General features: G+C 49.9%; 1 protein-coding gene across 1 annotated transcript in view; it reads left to right on the top strand.

The window, feature by feature from the left end:
- The first annotated feature begins 1,399 nt into the window (after positions 1-1,399).
- The window catches only part of cyb561 (cytochrome b561), a 43,674-nt gene continuing 26,674 nt past the window's right edge, over positions 1,400-18,399 (top strand). The window contains exon 1 of the mRNA XM_085966627.1: positions 1,400-1,711. The gene's annotated coding sequence lies outside the window, so the exon portion shown is untranslated. The remainder of the gene's footprint in view (positions 1,712-18,399) is intronic.

Raw genomic sequence — 18,399 nt, 5'->3', positions numbered from 1 at the left:
CCCAATACAAATCAAAAGAGTTCGAGTCGTTTGCCAAGGCATGGGATTTCACACAAGGTCGGGACGAGAGATCAAGCCTAGAGTTATCCTTGACTTATGAACTGTCAAAGGGTGTAGGCGGATCGCTACCCTGAACAAAAACTGTACATCGTTATCGAAACGTTGAGATGTTTTCAGTGCTAGTTAAATGCTGAGCTTACTTATATGTTTATGCTACCGAGAACATTATGTAGAAGAAAGGTTTAAAAGTAATGCATAACATTTTTCTTTTAAAAGGGGATGTAACATTTGCATATTGAATTATCATTGGCCCACAGGCATTTGTAAGGAATACCTATTATTCACATGTGATCACATGCTGAGTTGTCATTGGCTTGCAGGCATCTGTAAGGACAACTATTGTTTGAAGACCCAGGCTAGGGGTCCTAATGCCAGGCTTTCCCCACGGATGCTGCTATGAGTAAGATCAGACCTAATGCTTAATAAGAGTTAAACTGTAATACTCCATTGTCCTGCAAGTTATTATTTTTGTACAAAGTGTGCAAAACAAGACAGATTGAGGGATAAATATTGGCCAGGACACCGGGGATAATTCCCCTGCTCTTGTTCAGAATAGTGCTATGGGATCTTTTACGTCCACCTGAGACGGCAGACGGAGCCTCGGTTTAACGGCACCTCCGACAGTGCAGCACTCCCTCAGCATTGCACTGGAGTGTCAGCCTAGCATTATGTGCATTCTTCTTCTTCTTAGGCAGTCCCTCGGAACTGAGGATGACTTGCTTCCACACTAAAAATGAGTTCTCAGGTGACTGATGAGTCCAATGCGGGACCTACAGTCTCTGTCACAGGTGGGGCAGACGGTGGTTGAAGGGGCGGGTGTGTGGGGTGCTTGGGTTGATGTGCGCTCCTTCCGCTGTTTGCGCTTGACTTCCGCTTGCCCCCGGTGAAGAGACTCGAGGTGTTCGGCGTCTTCCCGGATGCTTCTCTTCCACTTTGTGCGGTCTTGGGCCAGGGATTCCCAGGTGTCGGTGGGGATGTTGCACTTTTTCGAGGAGGCTTTGAGGGTGTCCTTGAAGCGTTTCCTCTGCCCACCTGGGGCTCTCTTGCCGTGCCGGAGCTCCGAGTAGAGCGCTTGTTTTGGGAGTCTCGTATCGGGCATGCGGACAATGTGACCCGTCCATCGGAGCTGATTGTGCATTAAATATACAGAGGGGGTGCGACTGTGTACGGTCTCCTCCCACAGAACTCGTTCCGCACACCTATCGATAAGGAGAGGGACGTGCCTCAATATAGATTCAACTCTGATGGAGAAAGTATGACTCAGAGTTGCTGATTGGAATCAGCAGGTGCAGCAACAGCCAGCAACATTACTCGACAGCCTTTTGCATCACCATGGCAACCAGTTAGGCCCAGAGGCTGTGCCTGGCCCAACCTATGTGCTTCCTTGTTCAGTGCAAGGTTTCTGGGCAAATCAAATCGCACTGGCTGAGCCTGTTTCCTAAGTGTATGACTGCAGCTCAGCAGAAGCTGCCTGAGCTTTGATCGCAAGTTACTGAACTCTCAGTGTCAACAATTCCCTCGGTCTGTCTTCCTCCTCGGAGCAGTCACCACCCAGGAGATTGTTTATTTTTCCCCTTCGGTCTGGGCGTGTCATCCTGTGACGGTGGGACAGCAGGAGCAAGCCATTGGAAAAGCTGATCAGGAGCACAGGGTAAGCATTTTAAGATTGCACAGAGTCCAGGCATTGCTGTCATCCTGTGGGACTTCACAGTGGCTTAACTCTTGGAAATAGGCTGTGTGTTTAGTAAAAAAAAATATCTAAATGTGTTGCTGGGCGAGTAGGAGCGGCACTTTCACATTAACTTTTCAAAAGACAGCCACAACTCTCATGGCCCAAGCTGAGCTTTGCACAGCGCTCCTGTCATGTTGGGCCGACGCCTCTGTCGATCGACCATTCTTTCCTGATTGAAGGAGTGTATCTGGCAGCAGGCTCCTGCAAACAACCCCAGGAGCCGCCAGACCCCGCCGCCCAACCTTGCTGCCGGGGCAGTCTGCGCTTTCTCTCCAGCTGTGTAGAAGCGCTGACCGATTGCCGGGTCTGGGGGCTCCCTGTTCAAACACACAGGAGAGAGAGCCCTGCACAGAGAGAGAGAGAGAGCGCCTGCACACACACACACAGAGCCCTGCACACAGAGAGAGAGAGAGAGAGAGAGAGCCCTGCACACACACACAGAGCCCTGCACAGAGAGAGAGAGAGAGAGAGAGAGAGCCCTGCACACACACACAGCCCTGCACACACACAGAGAGAGCCCTGCACACACACACAGAGCGAGCCCTGCACACACACACACACAGCCCTGCACACACACAGAGCGAGCCCTACACACACACACACACAGCCCTGCACACACACAGAGCGAGCCCTGCACACACACACACACAGAGCCCTGCACACACACACAGAGAGCCCTGCACACACACACACACGAGAGCCCTGCACACACACACACACGAGAGCCCTGCACACACACACACACACACACAGAGCCCTGCACACACACACAGAGAGAGCCCTGCACACACACACACAGAGAGCCCTGCACACACACACAGAGAGCCCTGCACACACACAGAGCCCTGCACACACACACAGAGCGAGCCCTGCACACACACACACACACACACACACACAGCCCTGCACACACACACAGAGCCCTGCACACACACACAGCCCTGCGCGCGCACACACAGCCCTGCACACACACACACACACAGAGCGAGCCCTGCACACACACACACACACACACACACACACACACACACAGAGCGAGCCCTGCACACACACACACACACACCTACACACACACACACACACACACACACCTACACACACACACACACACACACACCTACACACACACACACACACACACACCTACACACACACACACACACACACACAGCCCTACACACACACAGCCCTACACACACAGCCCTGCACACACACACACAGAGCCCTGCACACACACACACGCACACACCCCTGCACACACACACACAGAGCCCTGCACACACACACAGAGCCCTGCACACACACACACACACAGAGCCCTGCACACACACAGAGCCCTGCACGCACACACACACAGAGCCCTGCACACTCCGAGTGTCAACAAGCGGCCAGCTCACGGAGTTATTAAAAAAGCACAAAGTCAAAGTGTGTTCAGAAAACCCAAAACCTGTGCAAAACGTCTTAGACATTCGGCCCATTGTGCCTGTGCCGGCTCTTTGGTGGAGCTATCCCAATTAGTCCCACTCCCCCCACCCCCCCCCCGCTCTTTCCCCACAGCCCTGCAAATGTTTTCTTTTCAAGTATTTATCCAATTCCCTTGTTGAAAGTCACTATTGAATCTGCTTCCACCGCCCTTTCAGGCAGCGCATTCCAGATCACAACAACTCGCTGCGTAAAGAAAATTCTCATCTCCCTTTTTTGCTCTTTCGCCAGTTATCTTAAAAGTGCCCTCTTAAGAGTGTCTTTGTGCTCTCCTGTGGTTGTCCTGATGCAAGGGCCTGACTGATAGCGAATGTCGGACAACCTGCCCCTGGGCACAGAGGGGTCTCCGTTGGGCAGCGCCATCGCTATCTGACGGCCGCAGCATTATTTGTGAACTTCCATTTCTCACAAACTGACCTAATCTACTCTTATTGTTACTTCTTCAAAGACTTTTGATCAAGCATGACCTTCCCTTTAGAAATCCATGCTGACTACTCTTTGTTATATTTTCAGGCTCTAGATGTTTTTCTATTACATCTTTGAGCAAAGATTCTGTTATCTCTCCTACCACCTTCTCCTTCTTCTTAGGCAGTCCCTCAGAACCGAGGATGACTTGCTTTCACTTTAAAAATGAGTTCTCAGGTGACTGATGAGTCCAATTCAGGACCTACAGTCTCTGTCACAGGTGGGGCAGACGGTGGTTGAAGGGGTGGGTGGGTGGGGTGCTTGGGTTGACGTGCGCTCCTTGCGCTGCCTGCGCTTGGCTTCCGCTTGCTCCCGGCGAAGAGACTCGAGGTGTTCGGCGCCTTCCCGGATGCTTCTTCTCCACTTTGTGCGGTCTTGGGCCAGGGATTCCCAGGTGTCGGTGGGGATGTTACACTTTTTCAAGGAGGCTTTGAGGGTGTCCTTGAAGCGTTTCCTCTGCCCACCTGGGGCTCTCTTGCCGTGCCGGAGCTCTGAGTAGAGCGCTTGTTTTGGGAGTCTCCTACCACCAACATTAAGCTAACTGGTCTATAGTTCCCTGGACTTATTCTGTTAATATAAACTAAATGAAGGGGGTGCAGGAACAGAGACCTGGGGATTCACAAACACAAATCTTTGAAGATAGCAGGACAAGTTGATAAGGCTTTTGAAAAAGCTTACGGGACCCTGGTCTTTATAAATAGAGACATGGTGGGGGGGGGGAAATTCAGTTGTTTGCGCCTTAAGAGGGCGCTAATGAGGCGCAAAGCAACTAGCGCCCGTGCGCGGCGATGTTTGCACCGCTAAACACTACCGCCACGATCTTCTGCGCCGGCAGATTGTGATGTCAGTCGAGTGCGCAACGCCCCGGACTGGATATTGAGTGGCGCCCCGTGGCGCCCCCTGCCTTACCGCCTGCCGCTAGCAACGACCGGTTGAGGGGAGCGTTATGCTGTCAGAAAGGGACTGGGGGAGTGCTATTTAAAGGCGACCGCTTCCTGCCTTTTTTTGTTGGTGACATTTTTGCACCACGCATTCTGAGAGAGAGAGAGAGAGAGACTTCTGGAGAGATTCAACGCTGTGTGAAGGAGTTTTGGGTACTGAGCAGCACTTTGCAGGTTTATTTTGATTTGCCCTTCCTTGCTTCGCCAGCGCTCTGAGGTAGCGCCTCGCTCCTCGGCCTTTGCGCCTTAAGACAGGTGTGAAGTGCCTGATTTAGCGCTCCAATCACCTCCAGGGGCGATAAAAGCCAAGTTTGCTGTCAGAGGTGATAATTTGCACCAGGCGCTAAACTTTGCGCACGGCCGAAAATGGCGCCTCAAACGGGGCGATACTGAATTTCTCCCCCATGGAGTACAAAAACAAAAAAGTAGGCCATAGTCGGAGTATTGGGTCCAATTCTGGGCACCACACTTTAGGAAGGATGTCAAGGCCTTGGAGAGGGTGCAGAAGAGATTTACTAGAATGGTGCCAGAAATGAGGGACTTCAGTTATGTGGAGAGACTGGAGAAGCTGGGATTGTTCTCCTTGGAGCAGAGAAGGTTAAGAGGAGATTTAATAAAAGTGTTCAAACATGAAGGGTTCTGATAGAGTAAGTAAAGAGAAACTGTTTCCACTGACACGCGGGTTGGTAACCAGAGGGCACAGATTTAAGGTACTTGGCAAAGAACCAGAGAGGAAATGAGGAGTTAATCTTTATGCAGCAAATTGTTATGATTGGAATGCATTGGCTGAAAGGGCGGTGGAAGCACCTTCAATAGTAACTTTCAAAAGGGAATTAGATATATACTTGCAAAGGAAAAAGAAATACAGGGTTATGGGGAAAGAGCAGGGGAGTGGGACTAATTGGACGGCTCTTTCAAAGAGCCGGCACAGACACGATGGGCCGAATGGCCTCCTTCTGTGCTGTAAGATTCTAGGGGGGGAAAACTGAGTAACGCTAACTTTGCCGCCCTGAAAAAATTAGCACCACCGTGTTCGAAATTCACCGGTAGCGCCCCAAGAAGGAAGCAGGATGCTCATGGAAGCGCCCCATCTCCCTCTTGGGGCGCTGCGAGTGAATATCGCGGTGCTACGTGCCGCAGCGCCACGCTCTGCGGCACGTCACGTCGTGGTACTGCAGGCCTTCCTCCCCTTCTTAAAGGGGAGGGGCCTAGCGCAGTGCGACCCGGGGCCCAGCTGGGCCACCAGGGATCGGGAGTGCCGGCAAAAGAACCCGGCACTCAAGAAAAGTGCCGGGCTCATGGAGCGCAGCCGGCACCCTGCGGGGGGCGGGGCAGGGGGGTGCTGCAGAGGGGGCAGGTGCTGGCAGGCAGCCAGCAACAAAAATGGCCGACCGGCACCTCCCCTTTAATTTGCGCCGCTCCGGCCGCAGGTAGGCTCCCCCGACCCCATCAGACATAGCGTCTAGCGGGAAGTCAGGGGGCGCTACTGAAGATCGCGGCCGGGGCGCCAGTGGGGCGCTGCGAATTGGCGCCACGCCCAGGCGCTCGTTGCTTTGCGGGAGGGAACGGGAGGCGCAAAGCAACTGAATTTTTAGGCCTATAATTCTATGAGGTAACTGAAAGCATGGTCAGAAAGCTAGGTTTTTGAAGGTGGAGCAATGAGTAGGTTTGGGGAGGGAGTTTCAGAGAGTGAGGCCAGGGCATTCAAAGGCTCTTCCACCCAGAGGACAAGGGGTGGGGAGAGGAGCCATTCAAATAGAAAGAAAGCTAAAGCGCAGAAGGATTTTAAATTCAATGCATTCGGGCCAGGGAGCTAGTGTGGGGTAGTGAGGGCAGCAGTGATCGGGGTGTAGTATGAGTCAGGATATCGGCATCTGAGCTTTGGGCAAACTGGAATTCATGGAGGAGGGAGAACAGGAGCTGGCAAATAGAACACTGGAGAATTTAGAGCAGAATTTGACTTTTGGCCAATCAGGAGAGTGCGTCGATTGGTCGCCCGTTCCAGCTGCGAAGGGGGTCCCGGGCCTGATTTAAATTCAACGGAGGAGCCAAGTGTTCCACAGGAATATCGGGCGTCTGGGACACCGGAGGCAGCTGGAAGAGGGGTACGGGGCGAGCCTGAGAGGGTGATGGGGGGGCCCGAGGCAGAGGTGGGGGGGGGGGGGAGGGTGCATGACGAGGCCGAGGTGGGGTGTGGAGTTCAGGCCGGCAGCGGCCCACCATATTTTCCTGGGGCCTGGGGGAACATTCCTGCCCCTCCTGCCCCCACAAAAAGAAACACAGACTAACGTGTGGGATCCTCTAATACTGGATTGACTGCCTGCCTGGGACTCAGCCTCTCTCCCTGAAATGTGCAAGAGGTTACTTTGCCAGTCATATTCCATGCAAATCAGTTGCTGCTCCGGGGATCAAGGAAAATTCCTGCTTTAATCGTCATCCTCCAGAACAGTCAGCTCACCCATTAGAAAGGGCGTTAGGCATCAGATCTTGTCTGTCACAAAGGGACATTGCTTGTTTCTTTTTCCCCTCGACCGTCTCTCTCTCTCTCTCTCTCCATTTCTACTGCAATTAGACACCAGCGTCAGACATGTGTAGTTAAAAACATTGGGGTAGAAATTCTCTTTGATGATAGCCAATCAGCAGCCTGTTTCACACTCAGCCCAAACAGCGATAGCCAATCGATGGCCTGTTTCACACTCCGCCCAAAGAGCGATAGCCAATCGACGGCCTGTTTCACACTCCGCCCAAAGGGCGATAGCCAATCGACGGCCTGTTTCACACTCCGCCCAAAGAGCGATAGCCAATCGACGGCCTGTTTCACACTCCGCCCAAAGGGCGATAGCCAATCGACGGCTTGTTTCACACTCCGCCCGATCTTCTTCTCCATGGAAAGGAAAATGGGGCAGGGTGTAAAACAAGCTGCCAATTGCAGAGCTTCTGTTCAGCGCCACTGCTCAGGGCACATCTTTATCCACCAGCTCTTATTCCCCACCGGGCGGGGGGGTAAATTTCTCGGTGCTTCCCCTGCTGTCCTGTTGGAATTTCCACCAGTGGGTAAAGCCCCGAGGAAATGAACCCCCACTGTGTCACCATAGTGTAATTATCAATTAAACAGACCATTAGAAAATAGCAATATTTACAACAAACTAAAGACCTAGATACTAGGGTGGAGTGTGAAACAGGCCGTCGATTGGCTATCGCCCTTTGGGTGGAGTGTGAAACAGTCTTCCCCGCACGGCTGACCCTTTCTCCCGTTTTCTGAATTCCCGTTCTACCTGGACCCCTCCCTCTGGCCTCCTACCCTCTCTCGATCTTTTCATTGCAAACTGCCGCCGTGACATCGGCCGTCTCCATTTCTCTGCCCCCCTCACTCACTCCAACCTACCTCCCTCTGAACTTGCAGCACTCCATTCTCTGAGATCCAACCCCAACATTGTCGTTAAACCTGCTGACAAGGGTGGAGCTGTTGTTTGCCGAACCAACCTCTACCTAGTGGAAGCTGAATGCCAACTCTCCGACACCTCCTCCTACCTCCACCTGGACCATGACCCCACTACCGAACATCAAGCCACCGTTTCCAAGACTGTCACTGACCTCATCTCCTCTGGAGATCTTTCCCTCCCGCGGCCACCAACCTCATAGTTCCCCAACCCCGCACAGCCCGCCTCTACCTCCTTCCTAAGATCCACAAACAGGGCTGCCCTGGCAGACCCATCGTTTCAGCCTATTCTTGCCCCACGGAACTTATCTCTTCCTATCTCGACTCTATTTTTTCTCATCTTGTCCAGTCTCTTCCCTCCTACATCCGCGACTCTTCCGACGCCCTCCGCCACTTTAACAGTTTCCAGTTTCCCGGCCCCAACCGCCTCCTTTTCACCATGGACGTCCAATCCCTCTACACCTCCATCCCCCACCAGGATGGCCTGAGGGCGCTCCGCTTCTTCCTTGAACAGAGGCCTGACCAGTCCCCATCCACCACCAACCTCCTCCCCCTGGCTGAACTTGTTCTCACATTGAACAACTTCTCCTTTAACTCCACTCATTTCCTCCAAATCAGAGGTGTTGCTATGGTTACCCGCATGGGTCCTAGCTATGCCTGCCTTTTCGTGGGATATGTGGAACACTCTTTACATAGAAACATAAACATAAACATACATAGAAGATAGGAGCAGGAGTAGGCCATTCGGCCCCTCGAGCCTGCTCCGCCATTCAGTGAGATCATGGCTGATCATCCAAATTCAGTACCCTGTCCCTGCTTTCTCCCCATATCCCTTGATCCCTTTAGCCTTACGAAATATATCCAACTCCTTCTTGAATATATTTAATGAACTGGCCTCCACCGCCCTCTGTGGCAGAGAATTCCACAGGTTCACCACTCTCTGGGTGAAGAAATTCCTCCCTATCTCAGTCCTAAATGGCTTACCCCTTATCCTTAGACTATGACCCCTGGTTCTGGACTCCCCGGCCATCGGGAACATCCTTCCTGCATCTAGTCTGTCCAGGCCTGACAGAATTTTATAGGTTTCGATGAGATCCCCCCTCAATCTTCTAAACTCCAGTGAGTATAAGCCCAATCGACACAATCTCTCCTCATACGTCATTCCTGCCATCCCAGGTATCAGCCGGGTGAATCTTCGCTGCACTCCTTCCATGGCAAGAACATCCTTCCTCAGATAAGGCGACCAAAACTGCACACAATACTCAAGGTGCGGTCTCACCAAGGCCCTGTACAACTGCAGCAAGACATCCTTGTTCCTGTACTTGAACCCTCTTGCTACGAAGGCCAACATACCATTTGCCTTCTTAACCACCTGCTGCACCTGCATGCTTACCTTCAGGGACTGGTGCACAAGAACACCCAGGTCTCTTTGCACTTCCCCTTCTCCCAATCTATTGCCATTCAAATAATAATCTGCCTTCCTGTTTTTGCCACCAAAGTGGATAACCGCACATTTATCCACATTATAGTGCATTTGCCATGTTTCTGCCCAATCACCCAACCTGTCCAAATCATACTGGAGTTTCACGACATCCTCCTCACAGCATACCCTCCCACCCAGCTTTGTGTCGTCTGCAAATTTGGAGATATTACATCCAATTCCCTCGTCCAGATCATTAATATATATTGTGAACAGCTGGGGTCCTAGGACCGATCCTTGCGGTACCCCACTAGTCACTGCCTGCCACTCGGAAAACGACCCGTTTATTCCAACTCTTTGCTTTCTATCTGTCAACCAGTTCTCTATCCAAGTCAATACCTTGCCCCCAATCCCATGTGCCTTAATTTTGCACGCTAATCTCTTATGTGGGACCTTATCGAAAGCCTTCTGAAAGTCCAAATACACCACATCCACTGGTTCTCCCTTATCTATTGTTCCAGTCTTACTCGGGTCCCCTCCCTCACCTCTTTTTCCGGTACAGTGATGACTGTATCAATGCCGTCTCGTGCTCTCGCCCTGAACTAGAAAATTTCATTCACTTTGCTTCCAATTTCCACCCTTCCCTCACCTTCACATGGTCCATTTCCGACTCTTCCCTTCCCTTCCTCGACTTCTCCGTCTCCATCTCTGGGCATAGGTCCCGGCAGACTGGAAAACTGCTAATGTAACACCCTTATTTAAAAAGGGCAGTAGACAGAAGGCTGGAAACTATAGACCGGTTAGCCTAACATCTGTGGTAGGTAAAATTTTGGAGCCCATTATTAAGGAGACAGTAACAGGACATTTGGATAATCATAATTTAATAAGACAAAGTCAGCATGGTTTTATGAAGGGGAAGTCATGTTTGACAAATTTGCTGGAGTTCTTTGAGGAAGTAACATATAGGGTGGATAAAGGTGAACCAGTGGACGTAGTGTATTTAGACTTCCAAAAGGCATTTGACAAGGTGCCACACAAAAGATTATTGCTTAAGATAAAAAATCACGGGATTGGGGGTAATATTCTGGCATGGATAGAGGATTGGCTATCTAACAGAAGGCAGAGAGTTGGGATAAATGGTTCATTCTCAGACTGGCAATCAGTAACCAGTGGTGTTCCGCAGGGGTCAGTGCTGGGTCCCCAACTCTTTACAATCTATATTAACGATTTGGAGGAGGGGACCGAGTGTAACACATCAAAGTTTGCAGATGATACTAAGATGGGAGGGAAAGTAGTGAGTGAGGAGGACATAAAAAACCTGCAAGGGGACATAGACAGGCTAAGTAAGTGGGCAGAGATTTGGCAGATGGAATACAATACTGGAAAGTGTGAGGTTATGCACTTTGGCAGGGAAAATCGTAGAGCAAGTTATTATCTTAATGGCAAGAAACTGGAAAGTACTGAAGTACAAAGGGATCTGGGGGTCCTGGTGCACGAAACTCAAAAGGTTAGTATGCAGGTGCAGCAAGTGATTAAGAAGGCCAATGGAATGTTGGCTTTCATTGCTAGGGGGATAGAATATAAAAATAGGGAGGTATTGCTTCAGTTGTACAAGGTATTGGTGAGACCGCACCTGGAATACTGCATACAGTTTTGGTGTCCATACTTAAGAAAGGACATACTTGCTCTCGAGTCAGTACAAAGAAGGTTCACTCGGTTGATCCCGGGGATGAGGGGATGGACATATGAGGAGAGGTTGAGTAGATTGGGACTCTACTCATTGGAGTTCAGAAGAATGAGAGGCGATCTTATTGAAACATATAAGATTATGAAGGGGTTGGATCGGGTGGATGCAGGGAGGATGTTCCAGATGATGGGTGAAACTAGAACTAGGGGGCATAGTCTTAGAATAAGGGGCTGCTCTTTCAAAACTGAGATGAGGAGGAACTACTTCACTCAGAGGGTGGTAGGTCCATGGAATATGCTGCCCCAAAAAGCTGTCGAAGCTACATCATTACATAAATTTAAAACAGAAATAGACAGTTTCCTAGAAGAAAAGGGAATTAAGGGTTACGGGGAGCGGGCAGGAATTTGGACATGAGTCTAGGTTCGGATCGGTCATGGCCCTGTGGGTAGCGGAGCGGGCCCAGGGGCCGTGTAGCCTGATCCTGCTCCTGTTTCGTGTGTCTAATTCTGTTAGATTCAGGAGATAGTCCTGTCATAGTGGATTGGCGGTTAGGATCAGATCAGCCATGATCTTATTGAATGGCGGAGCAGGCTCGAGGGGCCAATCGGCCTACTCCTGCTCCTATTTCTTAAGTTCTTATGTTATTGACAAACATTCACTACAAGCCCACTGACTCCCACAGTTACCTGGACTACACTTCCTCCCACCCCGCCTCCTGTAAGGACTCTATTCCATTCTCCCAGTTTCTCCATCTCCGCCGCATCTGCTCTGACGATGCCACCTTCCATACCAGTGCTTCCGACATGTCTTCCTTTTTCTTCAACCGAGGATGCCCCTCTACCGTGGTTGACACGGCCCTTGACCGTGTCCGTTCTATCTCCCGCACTTCTGCCCTCACCCCTGCCCCTCCCTCCCGGAACCACGATAGGGTTCCCCTTGTCGTCGCCTTTCACCCCACCAGCCTCCACATTCAACGGATCATCCTCTGCCATTTCCGCCACCTCCAGCGTGACCCCACCACCAAACACATCTTCCCCTCGCCTCCCCTTTCAGCATTCCGTAGGGACCGCTCCCTCCGAGACACCCTAGTCCACTCCTCTACCACCCCCAGCACCCCTTCCCCTTCACCCGGCACCTTCCCGTGCAAGCGCAGGAGATGTAACACATGCCCTTATACCTCTCCCTTTCCCACTGTCCAGGGCCCCAAACACCCCTTCCAGGTGAAACAGTGATTTACTTGTACTTCCTGTAAATTAGTAAACTGTATTCGCTGCTCAGGATGTGGCCTCCTTTACATCGGGGAGACCAAACACAGATTGGGTGACCGCTTTGCGGAACACCTTTGTTCAGTCCGTAAGGGTGACCCGAGCCCCCGGTGGCCTGTCACTTTAATTCACCGCTCCATTCCCACTCAGACCTCACTGTACTCGGCCTCTTGCATTGTTCCACGGAAGCTCAGTGTAAACTCGAGGAACAGCACCTCATCTTCCGATTAGGCACTTTACAGCCCTCTGGACTCAACATCGAGTTCAACAATTTCAGATCATAACCTCGGCCCCTATCATATATATATATTTTCTCTTTGTTTTAATCCACACTTTCGTCTGAGCTTTTTTCTTCCCTCCCACATGGCAGCTGTCCTTCATTCGGCCAGGGTCATTCACACTTCATCCACAGCCAGCCTTTGTTCCTTGAATCTCTCTCAATGTCTCTCAATCTCGCCTCCATTCTATCCTGTCGCTGACCTTCCCTTTTGTTCTTTCATCCCCTCCCCCTTTTCCCAGCCCCTACTTGCTTTAAAGTCTATCCCCTTTCCTGTTTTTTTCCAGTTCTGACGAAAGGTCTTTGACCTGAAACGTTAACTCTGTTTCTCTTTCCACGGATGTTGCCTGGCCTGCTGAGTATTTCCAGCGTTTTCTGTTGTGATTTCGGATTTCCAGCATCCGCAGTATTTTGCTATTCTAGATACTAAATAAACTCCCTTACAGTTCCTCCCATTCTTCCTGCATGGTTCGAGGTACAAAATACAATGTTCTGAACAACATTTAGACAAATTAAAACTAGTTTCAGAGAGACACAGTTCAGCAGGCTTTACCCACAATGATTGAATAAGCCGACTATTCCATTTTGCTAGAGGTTGGATTTCTGATGTGGATATGGACAGCGGGGGTGGGGGGGGTGGGGCAGAGGGATTGGAGGCAGAGCGGAAGTTATGCCAACCCACTGCGGAGGTCCTGGACCCCCTCAGAAACCCTGCGGCCGGTCTGTGTTGCACATCTGGGATGGGCAGACATGCTTGGGTCGGGCACTTGATATAGGAAACTCTCGGGTAGGCCTACCTTGGCAGCTAGCTGTGCTGCTTCTTGCAGCTCCAGGTCCTCTGGGTGTTGTGAACAGCATGCACCCTGCCAGCTATCTTACGCCAGGCACTTCAGGCCTCTCTTAGCTGACAATGAGGGAGCTGTCCTCTGGTTCATTTCATCCAGTGAATCCCAGTGCAGCATCTGGGTGTGTGTGTGTGTGTATTATGCTGGAATATTGCTGTCTCACTAAATGGCTGCTGCAGCCCTTTAAATTCTGCCAGCTCTGCGAGTTCTCTGTCAGTCCACTGTGGACAGGTTAATTGATGCTAAATATGGGGTGGAAATATCCAGGCTGGAATAATCAGCTGTACATCACAACGTTCCCACCTGAAGTGCACTGTAACAGGGATGTCTTCCCTCACACCACTTTCTGGTGCTTAAACTCTAACTCCAGGAATTTTACTCCATTAGGTCCCCTTCTCTATTGATTTCTATCTAACAAAAATCGAGTGTGACTCAGTCCAATCAGCTTCTCCAGGCCTCTTTCTTTGAAGGCTCCTCGCCAACAGTGCTCCCACAAACAGAAATGAAACAATGGCCAATTAAAGAAAGAAAGACTTGCATTTCTATAGCGCCTTTCACGACCACCAGACTTCTCAAAGCGCTTTACAGCCAATGACAGAGTTTTTTGGAGTGTAGTCACTGTTGTAATGTGGGTGTGAGTGCGGCATCGGCAGCGGCGGGAGGCGGAGCGGAGCGGCAGAGCGACTACAAAAGGCCCCAGAGGCTCAGGTGGGCCTCAGTGCGGCAGCGGCGGGAGGCGGAGCGGAGCGGCAGAGCGACTACAAAAGGCCCCAGAGGCTCAGGTGGGCCTCAGTGCGGCAGCGGCGGGAGGCGGAGCGGAGCGGCAGAGCGACTACAAAAGGCCCCAGAGGCTCAGGTAGGCCTCACCAATTTCCAATCTCAGGGAAGGAGAGAGGTAAAAAGTATTCAAGGTGTGACGTCACCACAAAACAGGTAGGTGATTGGTTGGAGTATTTCTCTTTTAAAACTTTAAGTCTGTGGTTTATAGTTTTTAAAGTCTCTGTGGTGTAGCGGGGACAGTTTGTAAACCAGGGCCCTTAAATATATCATTTAACTGTAGTGAAATTGGTGGGATTCATTTAATTTTAATTAATTAGTTAAAGGGTAAGTCATGGCAGGACAGCCCAGCCCCGTAGTGTGCTCCTCCTGCTCTATGTGGGAAATCAGGGACGCTTCTTGCGTCCCTGACGACCATGTGTGCGGGAAGTGTGTCCAGCTGCAGCTACTGACAGACCGCATTGCGGCACTGGAGCTGCGGATGGATTCATTTTGGAGCATTCGCGATGCTGAGGACATCGTGAATATCACATATAGCGAGTTGGTCACACCGCAGGTAAAGGGTGTACAGGCAGTAAGGGAATGGGTGACCAGCAAGCAGAGTAAGAGGCGCAGGCAGGTAGTGCAGGAATCCCCTGCGGCCACCCCCCTTTCCAACAGATACACCACTTTAAATACTGTTGGGGGGGATGACTCATCAGGGGAAGGCAGCAGCAGCCAACTTCCTGGCACCATGGGTGGCTCTGCTGCACAGGCTGTGAGGAAAAAGAGTGGAAGAGCTATAGTGATAGGGGACTCAATTGTAAGGGGAATAGATAGGCGTTTTTGCGGCCGCAATCGAGACTCCAGGATGGTGTGTTGCCTCCCTGGTGCAAGGGTCAAGGATGTCTCGGAGCGGCTGCAGAACATTTTGGAGGGGGAGGGCGAACAGCCAGTTGTCGTGGTGCACATAGGCACCAACGATATAGGTAATAAACGGGATGAGGTCCTAAAAGCAGAATATAGGGAGTTAGGAGGTAAATTAAAAAATAGGACCTCAAAGGTAGTAATCTCAGGATTGCTACCAGTGCTAGTCAGAGTAGAAATAGGAGGATATTTCAAATGAATACGTGGCTAGAGGAATGGTGCAAGGGGGAGGGATTCAAATTCCTTGGACATTGGAACCGGTTCTGGGAGAGGTGGGACCAGTACAAATGGGACGGTTTGCACCTGGGCAGGGCCGGGACCGATGTCCTAGGGGGAGTGTTTGCTAGTGCTGTTGGGGAGGGTTTAAACTAAAGTGGCAGGGGGTTGGGAACCTGAGCAGGGAGACAGAGGAAAGGGAAACAAGGAAAGAAGCAAAAGACAGGAAGGAGAAAAACAAAATTAGAAGGCAAAGAACCCAACGGTTTAAATCAAACATGGTCACAGTAAATAATAATTCATGTAGGTCCGAGAGCGTTAAAAAAACAAGCCTGAAGGCTTTGTGTCTTAATGCAAGGAGCATTCGGAACAAGGTGGACGAATTAGCTGCGCAAATAGAGATAAACGAATATGATTTGATTGGGATTACAGAAACATGGCTCCAGGATGGCCAAGGCTGGGAACTCAACATCCAGGGGTATTCAATATTTAGGAAGGATAGGCAAAAAAGAAAGGGAGGTGGGGTAGCATTGCTGGTTAAAGAAGGGATTAACACAATTGAAAGGAAGGATATTAACTCTGATGATGCGGAATTTGTATGGGTAGAACTGAGAAATATCAAGGGGCAGAAAACGTTAGTGGGAGTGGTATATAGACCTCCAAACAGTAATACGGAGGTTGGGGATGGCATTAAATGGGAAATTAGAGATGCGTGCAATAAGGGCACAGCAGTCATCATGGGTGACTTTAATTTACATATAGATTGGGCTAACCAAATTAGTAAAAATACTGTGGAGGAGCAATTCCTAGAATGTTTATGGGATGGTTTTCTGGAACAATATGTCGAGGAACCAACCCGAGATCAGGCCATCTTAGACTGGGTATTATGTAATGAGAGAGGATTAATTAGCAATCTTGTTGTACGAGGCCCCTTGGGTCAGAGTGATCATAATATGATAGAATTCTTCATAAGGATGGAGAATGAAGTAGTTGACTCGGAGACTAGGGTCCTGAATTTAAATAAAGGAAACTACGATGGTATGAGGTGCGAATTGGGTAGGATTGATTGGAGAATGTCACTCAAAGGGTTGACGGTGGGTAGGCAATGGCAAACATTCAAAGACCGCATGGATGAACTACAGAAGTTGTTCATCCCAGTTTGGGATAAGAATAAAACAAAAAGGGTGACTCAACCGTGGCTAACAAGGGAAATTAGGGATAGCATAAGATCCAAGGAGAGGGCATATAAATTGGCCAGAAAAAGCAGTAACCCTGAGGATTGGGAGCAGTTTAGGATTCAACAAAGGAGGACAAAGGGATTAATTAAGAAGGGGAAAATAGAATATGAAAGTAAGCTTGCAGGGAACATAAAAACTGACTAAGAGCTTTTATAGATATGTGAAGAGAAAAAGATTAGTGAAATCAAGTGTAGGTCCCTTGCAGTCAGAAGCAGGGGAAGTTATAATGGGGAACAAAGAAATGGCAGACCAATTAAATGCATATTTTGGTTCTGTCTTCACAAAGGAGGAAACAAATAACCTCCCAGAGATGTTGGAGAGCATAGGGTCTGATGAGAGGGAGGAACTGAAAGAAATCAGTATTTGTAGGGAAATGGTGTTGGGGAAATTGATCGGATTGAAGGCCGATAAATCCCCAGGGCCCGATAATCTACATCCTAGGGTACTTAAGGAAGTGGCCCTAGAAATAGTAGATGCATTGCTGATCATCTTCCAAAATTCGCTGGAATCTGGAACTGTACCCATGGATTGGAGGGTAGCTAATGTTACCCCACTATTCAAAAAGGGTGGTAGAGAGAAAGCGGGGAATTACAGACCGGTAAGCCTGACATCGGTAGTGGGGAAAATGCTAGAGTCCATTATAAAGGATGTAATAGCTGAGCACTTGGAAAACAGTGACAGGATCGGACAAAGTTAACATGGATTTACAAAAGGTAAATCGTGCTTAACTAATCTACTGGAATTTTTTGAGGATGTAACTAGGATAATAGATAAGGGAGAACCAGTAGATGTGGTGTATTTGGACTTTCAAAAGGCTTTCGATAAGGTCCCGCATAAGAGATTAGTGTGTAAAGTTAAGGCACATGGGATTGGGGGCAAGGTATTGACTTGGATAGAGAACTGGTTGGTGGACAGAAAGCAGAGAGTAGGAATTAACGGGTCTTTTTCCGAGTGGCAGGCAGTGACTAGTGGGGTACTGCAGGGATCGGTCCTTGGACCCCAGCTATTCACAATATACATTAATGATCTAGATAAGGGAACTAGATGTAATATCTCCAAATTTGCAGACGACACAAAGCTAGGTGGGCGTGTGTGCTGCGAGGAGGCTACCGAGAAACTCCAGGATGATTTGGACAGGTTGGGTGATTGGGCAGAAGCGTGGCAGATGCAATATAATGTGGATAAATGCGAGGTTATCCACTTTGGTGTCAAAAACAGAAAGGCAGACTATTATCTGAATGGCAATAGATTGGGAGAAGGGGAAGTGCAACGAGACCTGGGTGTCCTTGTGCACCAGTCGCTGAAGGTAAGCATGCAGGTGCAGCAGGCGGTAAAGAAGGCAAATGGTATGTTGGCCTTCATAGCAAAAGGGTTTGAGAACAGGAGCAAGGATGTCCTGCTGCAATTGTACAGGGCCTTGGTGAGACCACACCTTGAGTACTGTGTGCAGTTTTGGTCACCTTATCTGAGGAAGGATGTTCTTGCCATGGAAGGAGTTCAGCGAAGATTCACAAGGCTGATCCCTGGGATGGCAGGAATGACGTATGAGGAGAGATTGGGTCGATTGGGCTTATACTCGCTGGAGTTTAGAAGAATGAGAGGGGATCTCATCGAAACTTATAAAATTCTGACAGGTCTGGACAAACTAG

The sequence above is a fragment of the Somniosus microcephalus genome, chromosome 24, assembly GCF_052327205.1.
Source record: "Somniosus microcephalus isolate GS21.2 chromosome 24, FLI_Smic_1.0, whole genome shotgun sequence".
Classification (NCBI taxonomy): domain Eukaryota; kingdom Metazoa; phylum Chordata; class Chondrichthyes; order Squaliformes; family Somniosidae; genus Somniosus; species Somniosus microcephalus.
This window is presented reverse-complemented; position numbering and strand designations above follow the sequence as displayed.